The sequence below is a fragment of the Protopterus annectens genome, chromosome 13.part0, assembly GCF_019279795.1.
Source record: "Protopterus annectens isolate FY-2018-M chromosome 13.part0, PAN1.0, whole genome shotgun sequence".
NCBI classification, from domain to species: Eukaryota; Metazoa; Chordata; order Ceratodontiformes; family Protopteridae; genus Protopterus; species Protopterus annectens.
Genome location: NC_056747.1, coordinates 701214157 through 701238488, shown reverse-complemented (window position 1 = coordinate 701238488; position 24332 = coordinate 701214157).

The following is a 24332-nucleotide window of genomic DNA, read 5'->3' as shown; positions in this document are numbered from 1 at the left end:
GTAGGCCACTATAAATGTAAATAACGAAAACCAGCTGATGAAACCATAACTAAATGAACCAGGAATCAGCAGGCTGAGGAACTCTTTCAATGTAACAGCAGAACACACGGTTTATTCACATAGAAAGCACACAATAATCCATAAAAGTAAAAGTAAGCACTTTTGTTTAAACTCTGTTAAACTTCATCAGACAATTCTAAAACCATAGCTCACTTCCTTTTATATACATGCAAATTAATTAATTAAATGCCTTGTTAACCCATTAGTTGATAGCGCCTACTATCTTACTTGATGCAACATTACAGATATTACATTTGCTAGCTTGCATCAGCCAAAAAATATATGCCACTATAAATGTCAGTCCACCCTCTAAACAAGATTATAAAATGAAGGCTAATAGAAGCTGAATATCTAAAGAAAATGAATTATTTCTTGATATAATAATGATCATTTCTAAAAACCAAGAGCCCTGACTCAAGCGTTGTTGCCAACCAGATGTACAGCCTATAAAACAGGCTTATTCACTTATTTAAGTGCAACTAGTGTAGTCAACATGCATAAATGTCACACCTTTATTATGAAGAATATATACCAAGAACACTCCAGCTATTTGGTAGTCAGTATAAACTGCTCACCACAAATAAATTGTTGAAAACACTTTAATATAAAACATAGAATCATGATTTAGTGCTTTTGTCATAAAACAGACATCATCAGAACCAGAGGCAATGTAAATTTCTCAATTAAATAGACCGGGAAGTGAACCCCACCTCCCTAATCCACCAATGAAAAACAAAATTAAGTTATATAATTAAATTACACATAAAAACACTGTTTCACTGATAGAGCATAAAAAAATTAAACTTTGTTGACTTGTTTGTGTAGAACCACACATATTATATATTTAGACAAGCTAAATAAAATAAAATAAAATGTACACCTAAAAAAGCAAAAAATCAATAAATCACTCGTTAACTCTGTTAGACCATCGTGTGTCTTTTCCTAAGCTCACGGGAGATGGAAATAAATTAATTTAACCCTGGTGGGTTTTTATTTTTTGATGTTTGTGAAGCATGTTATCCCAAAGCCTATGAAGAGCCCACTTTAACATTAAGATATTTATTTTTGTACTATATGCTCAAGACTTATCTTTACAAGTCTGTGGAGGCAACCCTTTTACTAGTAACCATTTCCACAATGAGTGTATTCAAACTACTGACCATTTTTGTCTAGTTTTTGACCCTATATATCCAAAATGATTTCACACATTTTCATTAATGATTACCTGTAAAATAGTCCAAGCCTGGACTCTGCATGTCCTCCATCATTCCAAAGCTATGCCCATGGTGTGCATGTGGTATGTCAGTGAATGTATGCTTGCACATAGGCTGTAATGGACTGGCATCCTTTACAGGGCTGTTGCTTGGCTTTATGCCAACGCTTTTCTGGACGAGGCCCTAGCTAGTCATGATTATGATAACATAAGTGTCAGTGAATGAACTGATGAATGAAAATGTTAAGACTGTGCTCCTATAATCAATAATTGTTTGTTTAACTCCAAAATGTTATTTTGTTGACTATGGTGTGTGCTTGGATCTGTACTGTTTCCACATTTGAGGAACGCATTTATTTCAGTTTAAAAAAAAGTTAAGCTATTATTGATGAATGATGTGCAGTAATGCTGTTAAGGGTGAGTGAGGGTTTCTGATACACATCTGTACTTGTTCCTGTATTGTTGTGAAGTCATTTTTTTTCTGATTGCTTTTACAATCCTCTTAACCTTCAAATGTCTTAAAGATGTAATGGCAACAATACTCCCACTAACAAACAACTTTAACAGAAACAGTAACAACTTATGGTCAACACTGTATATGTCAGATGTTTCAAATGTGGTGTTTTCTAGCCTTCTCCATGTTGTGGTGCTGGTCTGCTTGATGACCACTTTAGGAATTATAACTGTAGGACAATAATAAAAATGCTACCTCAAATATTATTTGCTGTAGAGTCAATCTTACAGTTTAATGAATTTGATCACCTTTGCAGAGTTAGCCTCCATTTAACATAGTAATACATATCCCAGCATTAATAACATACTAAGTTTGATCCTCAGAACCAGAATGGGGGTAGGGTGATTAGGTTTTATTCAAGTCTGTGGTTAGAGACATTGTCGTTAGTAAAGCATCAAAATGTTTATTCTGGAAAATAAGATTTCTCAACTTGCTAATGAACTTTGACTTGGCTTTCATACAGATACCTTGAATCTTTGAATCTTTATCAATGGTACAATACAAATTCCAATTACTTTGTATTCATAGATTCATAGATTCATAGGTTTGTACTAGGCATTTGGCCCTAGGGCCTATACAGGCCTAACCATAACAATTCCCTGGCTATTTCTTCCCACAATATTTACTTCCCTGGACCCCTGTCTAGCAGGGTGACTGATGTGATCCCCAGGTTGACTTTCCTATGTCCCATCCAATCGTCAAAGTTCCTTTTGAAGAGGGCCAAAGAGGCGCTCTGCTTGACATGTATGGGCAGTCTATTCCAGAGTCTGGGGAGTCTCTGGGTTAGGAACCTATCCCTCCAGCATGTTTTGTTCATTGTGATGACAAGGTTTAGATCCCTGGAGCATGTGGTTCTGAGGGATTGGGATTTCTTTAAGTGTAGCATGTCCAACAGCTCTGAGTTTGACATGGCTTTGTATGTTAAGCAGAGATCACCTAACTTGACTTTACCTAGCCAACAGAATCATGGCTTCTTCCAATCACCTTTTGGATCCAAAATAGGTATTAGATATGTCAAATGGGCAGTCATTCCCTCAAAATATCTAACCAATCTTATAACAAAGTGATGGCTCAAACAACATCTTACAAATTGAAAATAATGTCAAGATTCATACACAGCCACTTCACTTTCTGCTTTCTACAATACATACAAAGCAATCTGTGCATCCAAACTGCACATGCAGACAAAGACAATATTGAAAGTTGTCCAGCTAACTTTATTCCAAAATCTCTTCCAGCGCCATTAACTACCATATTAAGTGTAAAATATCTGTACAGGAAATTTAAGGTATAATAATACACATCAAAGCAGGTAAAGCTTCAGGACTGGATGGTCTATATTCCTTGTTTAATAAGAAGCTAAAATATGAACTATCCCTGATTATATTAATAGTATGCAATTATATAAATCTCTAGGTTCATAGGAGGTTACTAGGCAAGTAGTCCTAGAGCCTTTACAAGCCTATGCATGTTAATCCCAAGTATCCCCATTTGTTCTTTTTTGGGTAGTTCGCAGAATGAATTTATGAACAGTATGGGTCTGTGATCAACACCAGCTACCCCTGTCCATGAGGGTTATGGGTGCCACCCCAGGGGTGAATTTGTGGTCTTCCATCCAGTTATCTAGGTTGCATTTGAGTATGATCAGTGAGGATCTCTGTTTTATGTGAACAGGGGTGTATTCCAGAGAAGAGGCAGTCTCTGGGAGACGTAGCTGTCTCTCCAGCATGATCTGTTTATGTCAGAAGCTAGGCTGAGATCCCTGGAGTGAGTGACTCTTGAGCCATTTGACTTGCAGATGTGCAGCATTTCCATTAATGCAGGGTTGGAGAGTGTCCTATAGGCCAGGCACAAGTCACCTCTCAGCAGCCTATAGGATACAGATCCTGTACTACGATAACTATTTAAACCAGCTCAAAACATTTTTTTACTCTCAGAATTAACTCTGATACCCTTTTGATTAAATCCATTAAAATTCTAGTCTATTAATACATTTAGATAATAAAATATTTTAATATGTTCTAGTTAAAACAGGTTTTAATAGTGGACCAGGTCATTTCATAGTTTCAATGTATCTTCACGGAATGCATATAGATACAAGATAATAATATAATCTTGGAATTGATTTTTTATTACAATACAAATATTTGCAATCAGCATGTGTTTTTCCTATGGGAAACAAATAAGTATTTTGATCAGCTTCATGTTCCTTCCGTCTTTGCAGTTCTGAAAAAAATGCCTTCACGGAATAGCCATTTATACCACTAAAATCTTACAGTTCAGTTATTACATTTCTTCAACTATAAATGTCAAGTTATTACCCCCATCAAGATTTGGATATGTAAAAGGCAAGGTTTTCCCATTTCATCTAAATATTCTACGACTCTAATTTAATGGCCAAAGATGTTATAAGTACTTATAAGTGTATTCGTATTTCTTCCTTCAATTAAGGTATTTTTTATGCTTCCAAAATCCAGCAAAGGTTATTCCTTACTTGTTAGAACTTACCAATGAGTATAGTAGATCATCTATTTATAAATTAAAACTTGATAAGCTATTTCCATAGATAAATGTCAGTAATATAATTTATTTAGACCTCACACAGAGTATAAACATTTTGTTAAGTGAGTTAAAATGCATAGGAGTGAAATATAAACCTGGCATTTTCACTTTTCTTTAGCCAGTAAGCTAACTCATGTCAGATAATGAATACTGCTCACAGCACCAATAAGTATAAAAGGTGAAATAACAGTCAAAAGCATCCAAACCATCAAGAACTCAAGAATTTCTAAATAAAGATACACCAATAAAAATTATACACTTGTTTAATAAGAAATCTGAGTGCGTTAGTCCCCATACAATGTCATAGGACTTCATCAGAGATAAAAATAAAGTGCAACATCACTTCCTTATATAAACTGCAAACAGGAAGTATTCAACCTCATTCAATAATTTAAACAAAGCAGCAGCATCATAGCATTACCTATAAAATAAAATAAAACTTTAATATATATATTATACACACACACACACACACACACACACACACACACACACACACATACACACACACACACATGTGTAACATACATATGATAAAACATACAACTCCCCCCCCCCAAATAGTTAAGCAGTGATCTTTCTCATTGACCTACTATGGAAATGAAAATAACTTAAAATACATTTAAATCTGCTTGCATTAAAATCATATCCTATAGATTTTAATTTTAAAATGGGTAAAATAGAAATGGTATCTTTGAGACTATTAGGTCCAGTGGCAAATAATTTGATCTACCAAAATAATTATTTAGCTTCTAACCTAAACATTCATGGTCTATCCCTTATATCTTGTCCAACATGATTGACACCAAAAAACTTATAACACATCTGATGATGTGAGGTATTGCCATCTATGCCAGGGAGAATAGGGCAATGCATGTGTAACATTTGCCAGCATAGTTAGCTTCTGGAGTTTTGCAAATAATTTTGTGTCATTTGACTATCACATTGACTTGTAGGGATGCTTGTCTTAAAAAATGTATCAACAGTGTTATTATAACTGATTAAATGTATATGTTTAAAAAATTCTGCAAGGGAAGAATAGAAGTTTTTGAAATTGTTCAATAATTTTCAAATACTGCAACAGATCTTAGCAAAGCTCTGAGTATGTATTCTACCAGAGTCAGGTGATCAAATGTGATGTCATTCTATAACCAGCACTGACAGGATGGAACTCTCACAGCAATTTGTTTTGTTTTGTTTTCTTTGAAACCTGATATAAAAAAAAATCTATGTTAGTTATCACAGTCAGTTAGTTGAGTTGAGATTAGTCAGAAGCTCATCACCTTGCCTTGCGGAAGTGAACACCTCAGCATCCTGTCTTGCCTTCCTGTATTAATTAAGTTAGTTAGTGAACAATTATTCTTTAGACAGTCAGGAAATACAATGAGATTAGATAAGCATTGTTTTTTCTGCATCTGTGTGAATCTGTCCAACTTTGTTATTTTTATTTCTCCTGTGGCTGAATCCTGGTGTTTATTGTTCTCAGATATTTAGTATTCTCAAGTTTTCTATTTTATTATTTATTATTAAATATTTTATACCTTTCATTGTAACTGGTCTTTTAGAAAATACTTATAATATCTTGAGAGTATTGTGCTTATTTTAGTGACACCTTAGCCACTCAAAAAAACCTTGCTGCTTTAGTTACACTCTACCATTTATATTGGTATTGTTTTCCTCAGTATAATTGGATACCCTTGTAAGAGCCTTAGAGTGGGTGAGTGGTGGCAGAATGGTTACCTTATAGTCTGGGCAAAAGGTAGTACATCTGTGCCAGGCTTTCCCTGGAGTGTGTGTGTGTGTGTGTGTGTGTGTGTGTGTGTGTGTGTGTGTGTGTGTGTGTGTGTGTATGTGTATGGGGGGGGATCAAATACCCATGTGTGGGTGTGTTAGCTACTTGGAACTGGGACACAGTGTTACAAAGTGAGTCTTGTTTGGGATCTGGAGAGACAGAAAGTCCAGTCCCAGGTCTGGAGCATGTTCCCTGTGTACTCCTTGTAGAAATTGTGCTTGATGCAGAGAGCTGCATCTGAAAATACTGTGCAAATCTTTTTCTGTTCTTAGGGACCATTGAGGCTACTAGATTACTGGTCCAGGGTAGAGAAGTTATCACAACATGTGTCCCTCATTCTTATGAATGTATTTCCAGAGAGCATATGTTTGATTTTGTTTTTTAATAGCGTACATGTATTCATACTTCCTCTCTTTAAATGGTCTTTCAGTTTCCCCTATATAATGCTTAAAACATGCCTGACAAAATAGCAATATAAATTACTCCCTTGGAACTACAATTCACATAATATCTGACTTGATATAACCATACCCTTTTACATTAACAGTGGTATCTCCATGTATAAGAGAACACTAGGGGCATCTTCTCCACCCCAATTCAAAAACCTTCAAATTCCTTCTCACTATTTGGGAGATGACATCACAATACCCATTATAGGTGAGTACAAGGCTATTATTAAATAATTTGTTTTTGTCCAGATTTTCTTGGGGGGGGGCATTTGTTGTCCTAAGAAGGGAAATGTTATCCTTTCTCTCTTTTAAAGTTGACCGCTACAAAAAATTCACTAGAATCTCCTTTGGGTGTCCTCTTTTTTGTAAACATAGACAATAATTTACCAATCTCTTCTTGTAATAAAGCAAGATCAGAAATCATACAGCACAATCTAACCAATTGCCCTTTTACCAAGGCCTTCTTTTGATATTGTGGGTGACAACTATCAAAATGTAAAAAAGGGTATTTAGATGCGTGGGCTTTCTAAAGATGTTTGATCCAAATTTCTTACTCCCAACATCTTTGGTAATCTGTATGTGCCAATAATTTAAAGAATTGGTTGAATGTTCCATGGTAAGTTTTAAAAAACTGGATGATAATATCAATGTACTCAAAAAATGGAACATTTTTCTTTAGTGTCCTTCCAGAAAATAACCAAATCATTGAGGTAGTGCCCATAAGGGGTCCATGCCTCTTTATAGTTTGAATTAAGCACATAATTATACTCTCAGTGTTTGCAAAAATTGGGGCAAAAGTAAAACCCATGGCTATGCCTGTCCTTTGTTTATAAATCACCCCCTCAAATTAGATAAAGTTGTTTTCCAGGACTAATTCAATAAAGGTTCTACTGTTATTAGCAGTCATTGACAATTCAAATGGTAAAGATCACGAATGGCTCTTGTAAATATACTTCACATTCAGGGACCCTGTGTACTCACAAATGTGAGTCTCAGCACGAACAAGTACCAAAACCTCAACAGAGATGCAAGAAGATAGCTGTCCTTAGCATGTAAGGTAGAGGACTGACCTCACTACCTTGTTATTTGTGAAAAATGAAAAGTAAAACTACTTAAATGTTACAGTATTAAATAACAGTAACAAACAGTACAAAACTTCAGATGTTAATTTATCTTCTATGAAGGGACTGAAGAAACAAACTCAGACAGGCTTAGTCACTGGAGATAACTCAGATTTAATATATGATAAACGTTTTATCCCCAGCTGGACTCAGATCAACTTTTCAATTACAACATTAACCCATGGAAAACTAGTATATACATAAGATGCACAAAGGATCATAAATCATAACTGACAACCTCATACATAGTAATGAGCCTAGCTTACACCTAAAGGCTAGCCTGATGTAACACAAGTCATTTTTTTACAATCTAAACTAAAATAAGAAAGAGAAAGATTACTGATAAAACAAAGTCCAATTAAGTGAAGTGCAGAACTAGTAATTAACTCTGTCGCTAGGCAGGAACAAGATGCTACAAAACTCCCTTCACTAAAGGCTATTTAGAACCACTGAGGTGACAAGACCCTTTCAAAAGATGTGATAAAGTAAAAAAAACTAAAAAGAAACAAAGCCATAAAAATCTGAGAGCTGTGGTGAAGAAGTGTGTGTGTGTGTGTGTGTGTGTGTGTGTGTGTGTGTGTGTGTGTGTGTGTGTGTGTGTGTGCGTGTGCGTGTGTGTGTGTGTGTGTGTGTATGTGTGTGTGTATGCGTAGGTATGTGTGTGTGTGTGTGTGTGTGTGTGTGTGTGTGTGTGTGTGTGTGTGTGTGTGTGTGTGTGTGTGTGTGTGTGTGCGCGTGTGTGTATGTGTGTGTGTGTGTGTGTGTGTGTGTGTGTGTGTGTGTGTGTGTGTGTGTGCGCGCGCGCTCGCGTGTGTGTATGTGTGGTGTGTGTGTGTGTGTGTGTGTGTGTGTGTGTGTGTGTGTGTGTGTGTGTGTGTGTGTGTGTGTGTGTGTGTGTGTGTGTGTGTGTGTGTGTGTGTGTGTGTTACTTACTTTTCTTGCATTCTTGACGTCATTAATTAATTTTTCTGATGCTAGCTCTATCCTATTCAGGGTCATGAGCCAAGCCAGAGTTTCACCCAACAAACAGTGGATATGTAGTAGGGAACAAACAGATATGACGACATTCTACCACATGGTGCATACATACATACATACATACATACTTTTACATACACATGTGGATAATTTGGTGGGCTTCAAGATCAGCAATACGCATTTATTTATTTATTGACATTTTATTACCAGAAAAATCCAACTGGGTAGGAGCCTACTTTCAGTGGAGGCCCAGGGAGAAAAGCTCCAAAATATTACAAAACATTTTAAGAACAATATTTTTTACAGACTCTAAAAATAATACACACAAAAAATACTGCTTAAATAATTACACCAAATTAGACATAATATGAAAACATTGGTTAAGAATATATACAAATTATATGACAATGATTTAATAGTTACAGAAATGTTATCCTGTTTATAGAGAAACTGCAACACAGAGTGAATGAAAAGCAGGTTAATGGCATATTTAGAGAAAACCAGGGGAGAGAAATTGATACAAGTTAGGAAAGGAGTAAAGAAGGGAGAATAAGGAGATGTAAGGTTTGAATAGATATACAGTATGTTCAAATGTAGGGATATAGTTTATTGAGGTGTTGAGCAAGAACAGAGCCACCTTTTGGCTAGGAAATCTTTCAGAATGGTTATAAAAGTTGGAAGGGAGGGTACTGACCTGATGGATACATATAAAGAGTTCCAGGCCTTAGCAATAGGTTTGAGAGTACTCTCAGGATGGCTCATTCTATTGGACTGCAGCCCCCCCCTCCAAAAATAAAACAAACAAACAAAAAGAAAAGAAATAAAAAGCAAATGCAAGTTCCGGACCTGCGCGCATGTGACATCACACATGCACACAGGAATCTGGACTGCTGGTGAACCAGTCCAGATAGGAAGATAGTCATTCTCTGTACAGAGTTACAACTGCATAGACTGGAGTTGCAACTGCATAGACTAAAAGGGGATTGGACTACAATGTCTGCAGACTGGAGCCTGCTCTTGCAGGGACAAGGACTTTGCTTTGAAACACACATTGGAATAGAATTGAGCTGCAGAAAAGGAATTAAGCTTAGTGCATGTGTATACCCTCAGTGACTATAAGAACTCAGGAAATATACCTGGTGGTGGCTAGATTCAAACCCTGTACTGTGGGAGTAGGTAGCAAGAGCTTGAATTCCCTACCCACCAGTACTTATGAAACTTTGCTTCATATTTTTGTTCTGTTCCTCATAAAGTCTGGGTTTGTTCTGGAAAAGAATAACAGGCATTTGAATTTCAGACTTCATATTCTTCAGATAGTACATGGAAACACAAAACCTTTTATTCTAGCAATTTTCTGAGTCTATAGGATAATATTTGAAATGTATCCCTATTTTTGAGGTTGTATTCCCCCATTTTTGGCTTTGTCCAAGTTTTTTTGGGCTAACAGGTTGAGAGCTACAGTGAGAACTGAATTCACTGAATATGTTTGGTGGCTGTATTCCCCCATTATTGGCTTTGTCTAGGTGTTTTGTGCTAAGAAGTTGAGAGCTATGGTGAGAACTGAATTCAATAAATGATAGCCATTTAAGTTTCAGTCTACCTGTCTTTCAACGAATAGCTGATTTGGCATAGTGGTATGTTGCTCTGACTGTAGTGCACACGGTCCTGGGTTCAAGACTTGGCAGTGAAACCCATGGTGGTAGCACAGCATTTTATTCTAGCAACTTTCCAAGATTATACAAGCAATGTTTAAAATGTGTCCCTAGTTTTTGGGCTTTTGTCCCACCCCAATACATTGGCTTTTTCCCGATTTCTTGTGCTTCAAAGTTGAGATACAGTTGAGTGTCGAGTGGATTTTACAATGAGCTGAGAGCTTGAAGAGAATTTTATTGCTACTTATGCTGAACCTGCTTACATTGTTAATAGCACAACAAATAGTGCACTTACTTTTGATGCAAAACACTGTGGGTTCCACTCCCGCAGCATATAGATGTATTGCTGATACTGTACTATGTTGTATGTTTAAAGGGAGTGGATGCTGCAGTCCTGAGAATATCCTCTTTGGTGTCGATACCTAGTAACGATGAACCTGTTATCAGTTTGATATCCAGTCCCTACTGTGATATTACTAGCTTATCATTTTTTTATGTAACATAGGTATTTTATTCCTCAAGGGCAATGGGCACTTTATTTTTTAGATCAAACAATGAAATATAAAGTTGTGTGCTAGCAGCAACCTCTTCATTAGTTACAGATCTCTTTAATGTGGAATTATTTAGATGACTTTTACTTCTGCAGGGATTGTGCATATTTACTGATACTGGTGGATTGTAGATGTTTGAGTAGATTTTTATGATGGAAATGTTCTGAGTTGGGCAATTTTGTCATTATTGGTGCATGCATTTTGTTTCATTGTTTACTGGAAAAATGTTCAAAACAATAAATTTAAAATGCCTTCTAACAACTGTACTGTATTAGAAAAGGAAGATAATTTAATACAATCAGGAAGTTGTATCAAAGAACACATGTATGTTTCCTGTGCAAGGGGTCTATGATTTGAAAAAAGCCCACAGTTAATCTTTATCTGCCACTGGCTAGATGTATTTTCTTTGAATGTGGGTTTCAATGCTGTTTCAATGAATTTGAGTTTCAAGGGCAGAGACATTTTAATGCTAAGTCTATTTTCATTGTGAGACTGCATTGCTTTGTTTAGCAGATGTCTATTAGTGTTTGTGCTGTAAAATGTAAATGAAATCCAAATCATTGTAGAAGTTAAGCAGTATGCACCTTACAGTGTTAATGGTAAATGGGGCAAAATAGCCAAGTAATGAGACATTGGAATAGCTGCAGGCGAAAGGCCCCATTCAACCATGATTTTGTGAGGGGGGGAAGGGCAGCAAACTCAGACAGCCCCGGCTGAACTGTACCTCTCAACTGTCCAGATTTTTCCAGAATGCATAGAATTTTGCTTCTTATTTTTGGTTTAATCCTCATAACATTTGTGGTTGTCTGACAAATCATCTAAGAATGAAGTCACTAAAAAATGACAGACATTGAGTTTCAGACTTCATACCCTTCAGAAAATTGCATGTAAGACCTGCTATTCTGTCAACTGTCTATGTTTATACAAGAGCAATTTTAGTACTTTTTATATGTTCCCCCAATATAGTTGGCCTTGTCCAAATTTCCTGCATTAAGAGTTAATAGCAAATAAATTGCTTTATAGAATTAGCTATATCCAAACCTCTCAACTGTCCTTGATTTTGGCTCAAAATGTTGCTCTCCCCTAATAATCCCTCTGGAAAATGCAAATTTGGAAGAAAACATGGAGGGTTTACAATTAATAAATAATTGTAATGATTACAGTTATAGATTACTTTTAATTACAGAAATGCATGTAGATTCCTTTATTTTGTCAGCTGCTCAAGTTAACAGTACTAATATTTAAAAAAGTGTCTCTTCTTTGACAGGTTCCCAACTGTATTGTTTGGCTATTTTATATTTTGGCATCAGGTTTTTGGTCTGTTTATCATAAAATTGTGGATTTCTGGCAAATTAGTGGCAAATCATTAAAGATTAAAGTTAGAAAATAATGACAGACATTTGAGTTTCAGATTTCATACGCTTCAGAAAATATATACTAATGCAAGACCTACTATTCTGTTATCTGTTTAAGTTTATAAGAGCAATATTTAAAAATTGTCCTAATTTTTGGGCATTTGTCCCACTTCTGTTTATGGCTTTGTCTAGATTTCTTGCTGTGAGGTTGACAGCTATGACAAATGTGTCAGCGTTGTCAATGTCAGCCAGAGACATTTCAAATTGTGACATACTTGTTGTACCCCATTCCCCCACATAGTGACTCTGGATGTGTCCAAGCAAGGCAAGGAGCAGTTATGCAGTGTTACATTTGCAGAGTATCCCCCCATCCATGGTAGACACAAGTACTGCAGTGGTTTTTCATCTGGCCTTGGTTTTGCAGAATGTTTTTGGTTTTCTGTCATATTTTTATACTGTTGATTTAGGCTTCTTCTTATTCAGAAAATACATGTTGTTGCAGTGCCTGTTGCTCTGTGTTTCAGTAGCAATGCTTTAATGACCATCAGGTAAACTTGTCTGAGACTGTAAGATGCAAGTAAGCTATAATAAGCATACTGTTAAAGAATTACCAACATTGAAAGCCTTTTTGTTGTTGCCATGCAGAGAATATTTACATAACTATATAGCATATAAGCCTTGGGTATTGAAATGCATTATAGTATTTGCAATAAAGGACAGGATTACAGTATTTTTCAGAAGTTCATTACATTTGTTGGAGACTTGCAGTCATCTTTGAAGGCTGTACCCATAAACTAAACTGAATGTCAATCTATCACGTGTGGTCCATAACCTGTGCTGTAATCCTTTAAGCAATTTATCTTGAGTTTGTTTCTTGTTTGATGTTCATTTTTTACTTTGATCATTTTTCCCCATGAAACAAGTAGATAGTTGTTGCCAGGCAGCAGGTCTTTTTTGGATAAGAAACATTTTTACAAGTGGGGGTATCACAGAGATTGTTACTTTCAGCATGTTACTTGGTACTTTTATAAAGCTGAATATAAATTATAATTAGAACTGCACTGCAGGGACAAGTGGTTTGAATTGAGTGCTGCTTGTTTTTTTTATACTTAATGTTATCTGGCATTCCAGTAATGTATTTAAAAAGTAATTTATTTTTTCATGCCTCACAACCCTTTTGTTTCCATCTTGATATTAAGTAAGTTGTCATGCAGCCAATGCATTGAAATATTTTTTTCTTCTACACTTCTTTTTGTCTTGATTGGACTCTCATAATGATGGTTTTGCACCCAGGGCAGCATATTTAATTAAAGTCACACTTTTTGTAGTTTTTAGCATAGCCCCACCCCTTTCTTATTGGCCCCACCACCTACCATTGGCCCCATCCATTCAGCTGTCTCCTGCAGCCCTGTTTGATTTGAAGCCACCAGCCACCACTGAGTACTCTGCAGATTTGATAGGTTTGTGGACAGACAGGAGTTTATAGTCATTGGATCATAATGACCGACTAAGAACATAGTTGTGTAGAGCAGTAATTATTGCTGGAAAACATATGGATTCTGGATAATTTTATAGGTCTCAGGAAGCTGTGTATATGTTAGTTGATGAGTTAGCTCTAACCAATTTAGGCTTTTTAGTGCTACACAGTCATGGGTTCTGAAAAGAGTATTGGCTACATATTGAATAACTTTGTTATAGCGTTGTTCAAACTTTAATTTTTAAGCCTGAAGGTTAGTTAAGATGGGAGTGCCATAAAGTAGTGTGGGGGTGAGATAGGTAGTGGTAAGTGTAGCTTTAGCTGCATCAGTGAGAATGTTTTTGGCTCTATAAAGCATCCCTAGTTTTTGATGAATTTTCCTTATGCAATTTTGTATATGCAGGTTAAATTTAAAATTATTATCCACTATCATCCCTAATAATTTTTTCATGAGAAGTGACTTTAAATTTTGTGTTTTCATGGGTGAGGGATTTGGGGAAAAAAGTAGTATTTATTGTTCTTATGGTTGTGCATGAGTTGTGAGATGCAAAACCATCTTTCAGTTGCTGTAAAATCTTCCTGAGTAATTCTTTTGGAGGTGTGCCACATTGTCAGATGTGCAAATAAGTTTGGAGTCATCTGCACACTGTATTAGAGAGGCCTGTGATGCAGATGCATGGAGGGTATGGGCGAGAATGTTAAGGAGAAGGGGACCAAGGTTAGTGCCTTGAGGTGCACCAGTGGTAACTGGGAGATATGGAGAAAGGGTGGAGTGCCTTTTTAATGATTGATACCTATTGGATAGGTAGGTTTTGAAGAAGAGAAGGATGGACTGAGAGAGACCAAATGAAACCATTTGAAGTTGAAGTTTGCTTTGTAAAGTGTTTTGAAGGCCTTGGAAAAGTCTAGAAATAAGGAGTAGACTAGTTTTCCATTATTTCTAGCTTTATTGGCAGTACCTATATAGTGTGGTGTTATGGGAAGGATGGAAGCCATGTTGTTCACGAAATAGGAGTTCTTCCTGCAGGAGGTAGTTTATCAATTGTTTTTTTTAATACATTTTTCATGTATTCTGGTGAAGAGGGATACGATTGCTATAGGACTAAAGTTAGTAATGTCTGATGAATTTCCTCCTTTATGCAGAAAGATAATGTGTGACTTCATCCAGAGAGATGGAATGTTGGATTCGTGGACTGACCCATTTATAAGGATTGAGACAGGGTAGGCAATGTTATCAGCTGTGTTTTAAAGATTTCCCTTGTGTAGATCAGTATGTATATATACCTTTAAGCAGCTTTCCATGGGCTTGCACAAGTGTTTAAATACTGAGCACATGTGAGCTTGACTGCCATTTTGTAGTAAGCTGTTGAGATGTAAGCATGTATGTCTGTGTAGTGCAGTCTGCCAATCAGTTTGTTTATATTTTGTAATGCTGTTATCCATCCTGATGTGTTTCTATGTAGTAAAGCATGTAAATGAACTAGTCCACCTGCTCATCATCTATACTAGAGAGGGACGAGCGACATGGTATCAGAAGTAGCATGTCTAAAAATGACATGGTGCCAGAATGGGATCCACATTCTTCAGTTTGAGACCAAGAGGCACTCAGTTAAGATTGGAGGAATATACAGGAGTGAATCATCCCTACCGCACGTATAACTCACAAAGCAGATCAGAAATGAATTTCAGGTATTAAAATTTACTCAAACTATTTCTTATTCACAAAATATGAAATGAGACATTCAGAATGCTCTAAATGACTTTCTAAGTAACAGAAATATTCAAAACTACAATATATTAATAGAAATATTCTGAATAACTACAGAAAATGTTTGAAATAAAGTCAGAATTGCATAAAATGTATAAAATAAGGGAAACAACTGCATTTTTTCACTAAGTACTACTTTTTCACATTGATAGGTTCATAGGTAGGTACTAGGCTATCGGCCCTGGGGCCTATACAAGCCTTGCCAAAAAGTTACCCTGGCTTTTGCCACCCAAGAAAATTATTTTCTTGTGCCACTGTCGGGCAGAGCCACAGAGGTAATCCCGGGGGTGAATTTCCTATTTCCCATCCAGTCATTAAGATTTTTCTTAAAGAGTGCTAATGAGGAGCTTTGTTTGATATAGATATGCAGTTTATTCCAGAGTATGGGAAGTCTCTGGGACAGGAATCTATTCCTCCAGCATGTTCTGTTTATTGTGGTGACAAGGTTTAGGTCCCTAGAGCATGTAGCTCGGAGAGATTGGGATTTCTTTAAGTGGACCATGTCCAACAGCTCTGGGTTTGACATAGCTTTGTACGTTAGGCAGAGATCACCTCTGAGTAGGCAATATGCGACAGAGTAAAGCTGAAGTTTTTTGAGACCGTCTGCGTAGGGCATCTGTTTGAGGCCGGTAATCCTCTTTGTGAGATATTTCTGCAGCTTTTCCAGTTGTTGTAGATGTCTTGTGAGGTACATACCAAAAGGGGTGTTGTACTCTATTATGGGTCTAATGAGTGATGAGTAGAGGGGAACAATGACCTCTTTTTTTCTGGATGAGAAACCTTTTGTGATGATGTGTGCCATGTAGAAGGATTTCCTGACTACTGTGGTGATGTGATTATCAAAGGAGAGACTACTGTTCACCTGTGTCCCAAGGTCTCTTATCACACTTTCGGTGTTATGTATACTACTGCCTATGTTGTAGTTCATGGGTACAGAGTTTTTACCAAAGGGGATGACAATGCACTTTTTGGCATTGAGCTTGAGGCCATGGCTTTGACACCAGGCATCTGTTTCAGTGAGGACTTTTGTAGGATGTCCACATCGTTAGAGTTTCGATTATGGCTCATAGTTTGCAGTCATCTGCGAACTTCGTTAGCCAAAGACCTTCTGTGTTAGCCCATACTTCAGAGAAGTAGACGCCAAACAGGAGAGGACCCAGGACTGAACCCTGTGGTACTCCACTTGTCACTGGTCTGAAGTCAGATTTGGAATCTGCTACTTTCACAGTGTGGGTTCTTTCAGTGAGCCAGTTGGCAACCCATCTTGTGACATAGGGATTTATACCTAGTTTAGTGAGTTTATCTATAATTCCAGAGTGGGGGTGGTGTCGAAAGCCTTGGCAAGATCTAGATAGGCTGTGTGAATCACCTTACCCTTGTCTACGGCTTTGCTGACAGCTTTAAAGAAGTCTATCAGGTTTAGGAGACTTGATCTGCCTTTTACAAACCTGAACTGGGTGGGGTCCAGAGTTTAGAGATTACCAATGTCTTTGTTTATAAGTTCCATGATGATACGTTCCATGGCTTTGCAGACCAGGCTCATCAGGCTAATGGGGTGGTAGTTCCCGGGGTCCGTGGTGGCTCCCCTCTTGTGGAGTGGGATAACTGTTGCTGTGTGCCATTCAGCAGGCACAAAGCCTGAAGTGAGGCTATGATTGAACATGGTACTTAGGTGGGGTGCCAGTTCATTCTGTAGTTCATGTAGAACACAGCCTGGGATGTTGTCTGTTTCCATGGATGCTGTGTTCTTGGCTTTGGAGAGTATGGTTTTTACCTGTGCAGCTGTGATTACAGGAACTTTGCATTCTTCTGGTATAGAGATGGGCTCTTTAGGGGGTGAGAGGGAGGTAAGTTAGCACTGAACCTATCTGCCAGGATGTTGGCAATATCAGTTAGGTCTGTATATTTAGTGCCATTGTGCTGTAATTCAGAGCAGCTCTGAGTGTTGCCATTGAGATTCTTGATGTAGCTATAGAATGCTTTATGGTTATCTTTATAATCAGTGGTGATTTTGTTTTCGTAACTAGCTTTGGAGGATTTTATCAGGGATCGCAGCTTCTTACTGAGGCTGACCATGGAGCTCCTCCACTCATGAGATTTTACTCTCTTTTGCAACAGTTTCTTCCTTCTGTTGTACAGTTTGTTTATGGCAGGGGATCACCAGATTGGCTTCCTTTTTTTGGAGGATATTGTCTTGGCTCTGTTTGGGATAGCACGATCCATGCACTCATGTAAGTGCTTATAAAGTTCAATTATGTAGGATTCAGTAGTCGTAACTGTATTGTCCATCTGCATGGGTGTCATGAGGTTCACCACTTCTGTCTTAAGAAGCTTGAAGTTGGCTTTGGAGAAATTTTTTACCATGGTTTCCTTAATAAGGGGTGGGGACAGGATGTGGATATCTAGGGTAATTAGCTTATGGTCAGACCGGACCAATGAGGCATTGACTTCAGGTGTGGAACACCAGTCACTCATGTTGGCAATGACTAGATCTAGGATATTGTTGCCCCTGGTGGGGGTGTGGATATGTTGATCCAGGGCATTGGAGTTTATGAATTCCAGAAATTGTTGGGCGAAGGAGTTGGTACATGAGTAGTTTTCCCAGTTAATGGTGGGGTAGTTGAAATCGCCCATTATTAGGGTGTTTGGTTGAACCCTAATATTTTCTAGTACATCAAGAAAAGAGGAGTGGGAATCCTGTGGCATGGTGGGTGATCTGTAGCAAGCTACAATTTGGATTGCAGTTTTGCCCAGAGTTAGTTGCACTTGGATAACCTTGGCTGCATTATGCTGAACAATGGAGGTGTGGTTATACTTAATGAATATGGACACACTTCCGCCTTTGGTGTTCCAGTCCAGGTTACATGGCCAAAAAGTGTGGTATGAGTGATAGCCTGGTAGTGCAGGGGTGCTCTCTGGAGTCTTGAACCATGTCTCAGCCACTGCACAGATATTGATGTTCTCCATTTTAAGGAGTGCCTCGAGTAATCAAAGCTATTTGAGTTGTCTGAAGTGTATGAAGTGTTTGCATGTTTGTGCAGTATTACAGTATGGTTATTTTGCAAAATACAGTCATTTCAGAGCATATTTTGCAGAGGACAGTGTTTCCAAGAGTTTGTTGTGTTGAATGTTATTGCAAGTATTGGCTGTTTGCTTGTTCATATATAATTACAAGGGCCATATTTTTTAGTATGTTTGAGCATAATTTGTTGGTATGGCAGACATATTTCGAAAACCAGGTCCACTTGTGTTTGACAATAATATCGCAGAGAACTGGAGGGTGTTTGAGCAAGAGTATGATATTTTCCTACTGGCTGCATTTTCTGATAAAAATGACCATACAAAGGCATTTATTCTGCTTAACTTAGCTGGTTCAGTATCCATAGAAAGGGGGTGTGCATTTGTGTATGCACCTGCTGTCTTTGCAGGAGAGGGGAGAAACTGTTATATAGTTGTACTAGCTGAGTCAAGGAAAGAACCCGGCTGCTTAAAACAGAAATTTAGAAAATGTGTAACCCTCAAACAAATGTTACAATGGAAAGGGCCTTTTTTATACAAGGAATCAAAAGCTGGTGAAACTTTTACAGCATATATAACTGATTTGAGAAGCAAGGCTAAAATGTGCAGATATGGTGATTTAAGGGATGAGTTGATAAAAGACAGACTTGTGTGTGGTATTAAAGATGATGCTGTGAGAAAGATTTTGCTTTGTGACAACGATTTAACTTTGAATAAGGCCATTGAGATTTGTCATATATATGAGCTTACAGAAAAGCACACAAATATGCTTACAAATGAGAGATGCCTTCTTCCAGTAACTTCTAAAGCCAATGTTGATAGTATGCAGCACATGGTTAAAAGAAACAGGCCCAAGTACATGGCAGCAACTGTCACCCCTGTAACACCCACTGAAAAACCCTGTAGCTTTCTGGCAAGTTCCATGGTGTGCTTTGGAAACTGTACATTCTCAGAGAAGCACAAGAGTGAGTCAGCAAACTCAAAGAATGGGCCACTACTCAGTTTCATAGCCAACTGCCATAATTGTGGTGGAAGTCATGAGCCTAAAAGGGAAAAATGATTAGCTTTTGGTTAGCAATGTCACACATGTAATAAGTGGAATCATTTCAAAAGATTTTATAATTCAAAATGGACACATTCTTTTATTAAAAGGGAACATTCAAAGAGACAATTGGATCCGTTAGAAAGCTGTGACCCTACTGTTTATGTTGATGATGTGTCAGTACTTCATGAAACAGTCAATGCCGTAGACTTAAGGGCAGAGAATGAAGTATTTTGCACTGTTCGGATAATTGGAAGGCCTATAGAGCTCAAGGCTGACACAGGTTCAAAGTGCAATGTTATGTCTGCAGAAACATTTGCTAGAGTATGTTCTAGTGAGATAGGTTGATTTGGCAAAGTGTGCAAGGCTTGCTCGTTATGGTGGTGAAGAGATTCAGACTGAAGGCTCAGTAATACTTTCATGTTGCTTTGCTGGGAGAAGCTATGACTTGTTATTTTATGGTGAAAAGGCATGTATAGTCATTATTAGGGCTCAGAGACAGTTTGAAAATTGGACTGCTTTCATTTAATAAGGAATTCCATCATGTTAGCTTAAAAGACCACTGTTCTAATTTCACCCAGTATATTTTCTCTACCAATGCTGATCTTTTCGAAGACAAACTAGGCAAGCTACTGGGTGTGTATTTCACAAAGTTAGACCCAGATGACAGCCCAGTTGTGAGGCCAGCCCAGAAAGTTCCAGTAGCTATGCAGAATAGAGTCAAAGCCAAGCTAAATGAAATGGTGAGGAAGGTGTAATTTGTCCAGCTGAAGAATCTACTGAATGGGTATCTTTCATGGTGGTAGCTCAAAAGAAAAGCTTAGTCAACATCAGAATATGTATTGACCCATGAGATTTGAACAAAGCACTGAAAAGGCCTCATCACCAATATGTACAGTTTAAGAAGTTGCAGCCTTGATGCCAAATGCCACTATTTTTTCTGTCTTAGATGCAAACAGTTCATTTTGGCAAATTTTGCTTGATACGAAATCCTTGTTGCTAACTATGTTCAGTACTCTGTTTGGCAGGTACAGATTTTTGAGAATGCCATTTGGGATACATTCTGCCAGTGAAGTCTTTCAGCGTGCAATGCAGCAAATTTTCTGGGGGGTATCCTTGTGCTATTATAGTAGATGATATTTTAGTAGGAGGTAATGGTGAAGTTCAGCATGACAGAAACCTCAACAAAGTTCTGTAAAGAGCATGTCAAGTGAATCTTAAGTTGAATCCTTGGAAGTGCAAGTTCAAGTTACGAGAAGTTACTTATGTTGGTCATTTATTTACCAGTTCAGACTTACTTCCAGACCCTCCCAAGCAAACAACTATTTTTGAGATGCCAGCTCTGGGCAGTGTTCAAGCCCTGCAATGCATTGTTGGCATAGTTAACTATATAGGCAAGTTCATTCCAGACTTAAGCCAACTAGCAGCGCTGCTTAGAGACACATAAAGATGTATCTTGGTCATGGTTGGAACAACACCAGAGAACATCTGATGTCCTGAAACAGAGAATTACCAGTCCACCAACTCTCAGATACTATGATGTTCACAAACCAGTTACTCTTTTCTGTGATGCTTCGAAATTTGGTCTTGGTGCAGTCATTCTTCAAGAGGGTCAACCTGTTGCCTATACATCCCGATCTCTAATCCAGACTGAAATGCAGTACGCACGGACAGAGAAAGAAATCATGGCAATTCTGTTTGCCTGTTTGAAGTTCCATGATTATTTTTATGGTAGACAGATCCAGATCGAAACAGACCACCAACGCCTAGTCACTATTTTGAGAAAGCCTGTGCATACAGCTCCAGCTAGACTGCAACATATAGTGTTGATATTGCAAAAGTATAATTTCAGGCTTGTTTACACAAAAGGCAAACTTCTTTATCTTGCTAACACTTTATCCACATCACTCAGAAATACCACTGAACAGCATTAGAATGAGCACATTGATTTTGAAGTCATCGAAGTGAGAGATTTTTCTTCCATGCGTCTTGATGAGCTTAGAAATCACACAGCCTCAGATCCTGTTTTACAGAATCTCAACCACTTTATCAGTCGAGGATGGCCATCAAAGCAATCTAGTTTACCTCAAGAAGTGCAACCGTATTTTCTTTACAGAGATGAGATTTTGTCTGACAATGGTATTGTCATGAAAGGTCCAAAAGTTATTGTTCCAAAGTCCTTGCAACCAGAGTATATTACTATCTTGCATCATGGCCACCAAGGAACCGATTCTATCAAAAGAAGGGTGAGAGGATTAGTATTTTGGTCTTCTATGAAACAAGACATTGAGATAGTACTTTCATCTTTTTCTGTATGTAATAGTACAAAGCCACATCAACAGAAGGAACCACTCAGCTAAATCAGATTCCTGAACTACCTTGGTCGACAGTAGCCACTGACATTTTTGAATGGAATGGTCAACATCACTTGGTGTTAGTAGACTCTTTCTCAAATTGGTTCGAGTTTGACCTACTTCCTAATCTAGCATCCAGTACTGTCATTACTCAGATGAAGCATCATTTTGCAGTTCATTGGTAGTCCACACAAAGTTATTTCTGACAATGGCACACAGTTTACTGGCCATCAATTCAAAAGATTCACTGAAGAGTGGGACTTTATCTGTGTTACGAGTAGTCCTGAGTGCTCACAGTCAAATGGCTTGGCAGAATGTGCAGTTCAAAGTGGGAAACAGTTACTAGAGAAGTCAAAATGAGGTAGTAGTGGTATTTTTCTGAATCTCTTGAATCTCAGAAATGTTCCTCATGATAGACATCTTGGTTCACCTGCCCAAAGACTTCTGTCGAGACAAACCAGAACCACATTACCAGTTAGCAATAGTTTATTGGCTCCAAGTGCTAAGAATAACAGATCTGTGAAAGCCCATATCTTAAAGCAGTGCCTATCCTAGAAGTCTTATGACAAGTCTAGCAAATCGCTCAGTCCATTACGTGAAAGAGAGACAGTGAAAATGCAAACCCGCAAATGTTATGCTTGGATTAGAGTCATGAAAAGTGCTTTCCCTCAGCCGAGATTGTAATTTGTGGAATCACAAGGAATAGAGCTTATGAGGACTCAGAAACATTTGATGTCAGTGTCCGAGCCTGTACAACGGCAAATATCCTGTGAGAAAGACTTTTTCGCTCAGAGTGAGTTATTCAGTGTACCAGTTCCAGAGGATGTTCCAGTAAATATTCCTGTTCCCGAGGTGAATCCCAGAGTTCCTGATATGAGTTGTTTACCGAAGACTGTCAGTGTTGCTAAACCCAGTTCTGATTACTATATTACTAGATCAGGTTGCATTTCCAGACCATGTTACAGATACACGACATCTTGGACATGAACATTGTGTTTGTTTCTAATGTCTATATTATTGCATGTCTTATTCATTTCATTATCATTTCATTGAGGGCAATCTATTTAAGAGGGAGGATGTAGATCAGTATGTGTGCACAGCTTTAGGAAGCTTTCTAGGGGATTGCACAAGTGTATAAATACTGAGCATGTGTGAACTTGACTGCCATTTTCTAGTAAGCTGTTGAGATATAAGCATGTATATCTGTGTAGTCTGTCAGTTAATCAGTTTGTTTATATTTTGTGATGCTGCTATCCATCCTGATGTGTTTCTATGTAATAAAGCCTATAAATGAACTACCCCACCTGTTCATCATCTATATTAGAGAGGGACAAGTGACACTTTGGAAGGTCATCAGCTGAAGTAAAGCATGTCTTGAGTTTGTTTAAAAGTAGTTTTATATAGGATGTGGGTACAGGTTTGAAAGTGAAAGTGGGTGTGGTTATACATGGCTATAGGGCAGGGTTAGTTTTAGGGTTAGATGTTGGGGAATTCTTGGTTAGAGATGCTATGTTATCCATGAAATAAGAGTTGAATTGTATTGCGGTTTTGAGTGATGAGTTATTGGGAGAGGGGTTAGGGCTGAATTTATGCCCGTGATTTAAAATTTCTTTAATAGCTGTCCAGATTTTTTAGGGTTGTGTTTACTATTGTTCTGAAAGGTATTATAATATATTGTTGTCTTTATTAGTTTGCTTTTTAGCACGATTGGGAAGCATTCTGAAGTTTTCAAGATTTTGTGATTTATATTTTTGCCGTTCCTTGCATTCCTTTTTTCTATCCTGTATTAGCATTCTACTCTTTTTTGGATAGCCAAATTGCATTATTTGTTTTAGCCTCTTCTTTCTAGGAGGTACAAAGCTATTTAGGATATTTAGGAAAGTTATAGTGAAATAATTTATAGCATTATCCAAGGGGAAGATTTTTAGGAGGTTCCAGTTAATAGATGATATGTTAGTAATGAACATTTCTGGTTTAAACTTGGAAAGGTTAGCTTTGTTTTATAAATATGCTGTTTAAGTGGATGCGTGAACTGTTTAGTCATATAGATTGGGAGATTATCATGGAAACAGTCAGACATTGTGTCTGTGGTGATGTATTTGCTAGGGTCTGATATAGGATCCAGTCTAATAGGGAAGTGGATGTCTAGCTTTAATGTGTGGTGATATTAATTAGTTATGTGAAACCAAATAAGTTCAAGCCAGATGAAAGGGAGTTAGAGTTTATGCCCAAACAACTGACATTCACATCACCTAGTAGTACTATTTCTTGTGGAAATGTTATGGATATCAGTTGCGGGATATATTCTAGTATAGCTGCATCGTTGCCAAGAGAGATGTAAAGAACAGTGATACATATTTGTTTATAACTGTTAAGACCCACCTAGTCTTCCTTCCCTTTATGTACCTTCAAAAGGTCCATACATA